Source organism: Olea europaea, chromosome 10 (genome assembly GCF_002742605.1).
Source record: "Olea europaea var. sylvestris chromosome 10, O_europaea_v1, whole genome shotgun sequence".
Lineage (NCBI taxonomy): Eukaryota > Viridiplantae > Streptophyta > Magnoliopsida > Lamiales > Oleaceae > Olea > Olea europaea.
Genome location: NC_036246.1, coordinates 12,616,486 through 12,621,201, shown reverse-complemented (window position 1 = coordinate 12,621,201; position 4,716 = coordinate 12,616,486). Strand labels below are relative to the sequence as shown.

General features: G+C 33.9%; 1 long non-coding RNA gene across 2 annotated transcripts; it reads right to left on the bottom strand.

Moving 5' to 3' along the window:
• Positions 1 to 92: 92 nt before the first annotated feature.
• On the bottom strand, positions 93 to 3,653 carry LOC111401273. Of its 2 annotated transcripts, XR_002703964.1 has the most exons (6): positions 3,445 to 3,653; positions 2,170 to 2,428; positions 1,482 to 1,859; positions 480 to 702; positions 330 to 396; positions 93 to 247 (listed from the first exon to the last, which is right to left on the bottom strand). It is a non-coding gene; the product is annotated as an uncharacterized LOC111401273 (long non-coding RNA). The 2 variants fall into 2 exon arrangements; XR_002703963.1 differs by having other exon boundaries at positions 1,482 to 2,428.
• Between the last annotated feature and the right edge of the window lie 1,063 nt (positions 3,654 to 4,716).

Here is a 4,716-nt window from a genome sequence, read left to right as displayed (position 1 = left end):
TTTCAAGTTATACTGTTATTAGAGAATAAAATACAAATTTTAAATTTTAAAATTCAAAGCAAATAATGCTCAAACTAAACAACGCCAATATCCAAAGTAAACACTCGAAACAAACAATGTCCAAAAATAAACAATTGCAAATAGAGTTACATTGTAACTAAATTTCATTTCATTATCCGAAATTTGATATTTTTCTATCTTCATAACTTCATTCATCGGCAATGCCAGAGATTACACAAGATTGATCCTACAAAATGAAAGAAATAGTATACTCAATATCATAATAATAATTATGATTAAAACTTACATTATTTGATAAATAAAATTACCTCCTCATTAACATCCTTATCATTCATCTTGGAGCAACATCCAAAATACGCGACGGCGCAGAATTCGCTATTGACAAAATAAAATAATTCGCAATAAGAGAATTCATAAAAAGAACAATATGTAAAGCAAATGTTTTATATTCATCGTACCGTGAATATCGGTCCATAACCAGTCTTGAATACACATTAAAGCCTCCAAAGTTTTGAGGTGAAACATATTTTTGTGTGGACTAACAAATCTACCACTAGCGCTGAAAGCATATTCGGACGCCACTGTAGATACAAGGATGGCCAAAATATCTTTTGCAATTTGAGATAAAGTCCAATTCCACCATGTCAATACATCAAAATCATCCGACCAAGGCAATATAGGCTGATCCGAAAAAGTATTAAGCTCAATTTTCACATTACTAAAAGCTTTGACACTAGAAACAAATATATAAAAAGCTGCCATGCGATCTGATATATTATTAGCACTTGACGTATCGATTGACAAGAAGTAGAAGACTGAGCTACAGACCCACTTGAATCTTTTTTTTTTCTAATAACCGTCACCAACTTTCCTCAAACTTGATAATTTTTTTCAATCTCACTTGCAGCGTTGTCATTAAAAATATGAGGATAATAATACTTAACTAACATCATCTTATACCTTGGATCCAACACTGCTGCTAAAGCCAAAATTTCATGAATATCGCTCCAATACTTGTTAAACTTTTCCATCATACTGGTCGCCATCATTTGAACTTACACATAAGGAGATCCAAGCCACTCATACAACGACAGTTTAGTATCAAAAATATTTGCAAAAAAAGAGATTCGCAATTGAGATACTTTGTTCCTGAAAACAACTCTCAAAGAAAACTTTTTAACTTCTCACATATTTCTTATGCCAAATCCCAATCACCATCACTAGGCAAACATTTATACTATGACTCCCTCTGTTTCAAATGAGGAAAAACATCCTTATAAATCAAAGCAGTACGAAGCATCAAATATGTGAAATTCCTTCACAATAAGATTTAATATATGTGCACAACATCTCATATGGAAAAATTCATCATTCAATACAAGAGAAGGAGTACAAAGTTTAAATATTGATCATAGCATCATTTGTGGTGCAATTATCTACAGTCAAAGTTAGTAACTTACGATCAATATTCCTGTCCAGTAAGCTGCACAATAGAGTTTCTGAAAGCACGTCAGCGGTGTGTGGGCAAGGCACATATATAAACTCGAGTTCATTCAAGAACAATGGTAATCAACTAAAAGAATATAATTTCGGTAAATTATGAAAACAAGCGAATGTAATTTTTTACTGTACCTCATGATTCGACTCTGTAGTTTCCAAGCATCATCTATGAATTGAGCAGTGATAACCATGAATCCTTTCTTTTGATTAGAAGAGGTCCACATGTCGATAGTGATTGAAATTCGACTCTCGTTCTTCTCAAGTATGATCATTTTTTTTACTTTCTCATCTTCATAGATCTTCAAAATATTGCTCTTCAAAGTGTTGCGAGAAGGAACCTTAAACAATGGTCGCAGGTCATGCAAGAACTCTCGAAATCCAATGTGATCAACCATAGACAAAGAATACTCATGCAAAATCACCATTTTCGCGATACTATTCCTACACTTATCTGGATCAAAAGAGTAAATACCCATTGTGACCTTGCCACTCACGGCATCCTTTTTGAAATTTAACGTTGTTTGGTGAGAATTATTTTGATGACGGAATACACATTTGTCCAAATGATCATGCAAATGCTTTGTACCATTTTTTGTGTAACCCCTAACTGTTCTTTGCAATGATTGCATGTAGCTCTCAATTACTCACCAATTTTTTTTGTTTTTTGTAGTGCTCCCAAACAGCTGAAGTCAATTTCCTCTTTCCGAAAGGTAGTTCTCCAATATCACGCTCCTCTTCATTTAGGTTTATTGGCCTTTCATCCGCATTTGGTAATGGTTCAACTCGATCTTCTTCTGGGACATTGCTCACCGCCGTGCTATCATCCTCGGGGTATTGGTCCTAATTCAATACTTCCAGCACTACTTGGGCCGAACATTTGTGCAAATAACCAAATGCTCTCAAATAACTGCAACATGAAAAAATGTGTTATTGGAAGAATTTGTGTAAATTTTTACATGTAAAAATTAAATGCGAAGCATTTCTAATATGTAAATACTCATAAGTACAAAGTACATATTCTTCGACAAAATCTGTCAAGCCATGCAAATGCAAGAATAGTATTATAGTAACAGACTAACATGTTTTCATCATAACTCATCCCTAGAAGTATTCCTCATGTTTCAGATAATTTTTCCACCGTGTAATGAAACTGATAACTGACTTTGAGCAATTTTATTATAATTTGATTCGAGACATTAATAAGTACAAAGGTTATATTCTTCTATCATTGATAAACAATTCTTCAAGCACTACAGATGCACAGATTAGTAACTTGGAAATTAGTCAAATTAATTGTAACTAAGCATACATCTCAAGATCGGTACTTGAGTCAATCTCAAAACATTTCGCCAGGTTCTATTTAACGGAGCTTCCAAATGAGTCTAGTGCAGACAAAAACAATAAAGGCCCCGGAGGAAGCTTCGTGTATGCCCCGTTCCTTGAATTTGTTTTAAGGACATGAAAACATGTCCAAAAGACGCAGAAAATTACAACAAATAAATGTTAAGAAATTCATTTTCATCTTCTTTTTGTTTTAGTTCTAACTAGGGATTCACCATAACTGATAAATCATATGTGACTGCATTCCTTATGTCTGGTAATTGCTGATTCAAGAATCGGTACTTGAGTCAATCTCAAAACATTTCGCCAGGTTCTATTTAACGGAGCTTCCAAATGAGTCTAGTGCAGACAAAAACAATAAAGGTACAAGAAACAGTTTTTTTTTTTTTTTTTTGGGACAACAATCTTTCCTACATTATTTTCCCAACTATCTGTCAAAGGATATGATAATTACATATTTTTTTGGACAAACAGTATACTAAACTTAGGATAAATGAATTGCAAGAGCTCGATCGGAAAAAATGAAATATAAACTAACTATGAACTTATATTATCAATTGAAAATTAAACAAAGAGACAAACCTTATGGGAGTGTGACCGGCAGATGAGTAGGCAACAGGCAACCGGCAACCGGCGGTGGCACGGTGCCAACGACGGGAATCACGGCAATATAGGATGTGGACTACTAGGTTTATGACTTACCGGAGGAGAAGAGTCTGAAGAGATAAGGGGTCGTTTCTCTCGTTTGGTGGGAGTGGGATGGGAAAATTTTGGGCTATTGGACTAGGCTTGTGGCTGTTAGGCTGTAAAAATTGTAAGGAGCTAATTTTTATCTTTTATATTCACGGGACGAATTCGGGGCGAGCTGGCCCCGTGACCCAAGATAGGCGGTGAATTATGCCCCACCTTGCCCTGCTAATTCGTTGGGACGGGTTTTCTGCTATCCCTAGAGGGGGTTGATATTCACCTATAAAAGAAGGTGATGTTTCATTGAAAGATAGAACTAAAAAAGACAAGTTGAAGGATTATATTCTCTATATTTCCATACTATATTTTTATAGTTTTAGCAACTCCATGTGAGACTCGTTCTTTATTTCCCTGTGGTCGTGTCCATATAAAGAGAACCGACTATAAGTCATACGGATTTTTATCTTGGAGACGTGTAGTACCGAAAGTACCTGCATGAAGGGAAGACAACGTGACTTTAGAATAACGTCTTCAACATGACTTCAAGGATTGCATTCTAACCCTTTTCTTATTGTTGAATTATAATATTATAATATTATTATGTTTATGCAAATATTGAATTATGTTATTTATATTTATTAGTTGATATATTTATCTACACACAAATCACTCATTTTTTTCCAACAATGGACATGTTTATAATTGAAGCTGTCAAAATCGCAAGCGAACAAAACCTTAACCAGCAAATTATTAAGCTTCAAATGCTAGATAAGTTTTAAACAAGAGAACTCGAGCTCAACACCGCCACACTTGCCTACTTGCTTCTAGTTCTCTTATTATCCCATGTTTGATACCACTAAAAATTTGATTAAAGTCTAGATCAAAGTCAACAATTTATCTTAACCACACATTTTATAGAATTCACAAATTTTCAGTCATATGTTTCATAAACTTTCATCAAAATCTGCTTAAAATCTGATTTTAATCTATACTCAAACAAGGACCAAGTGAGGTTTTATATTTGAGTTATAGGGAGGGTTCTAGTCTAGTAGGTTCAAACTTTTTCCTTTTATCTTTTGAATAGTTAGGACTGAAGAGTCTTGAGAGTTGAGATTTAAAGACATTGAATAAAAATTTCAAAATAAAAATTTATAAATTAAAAAAATA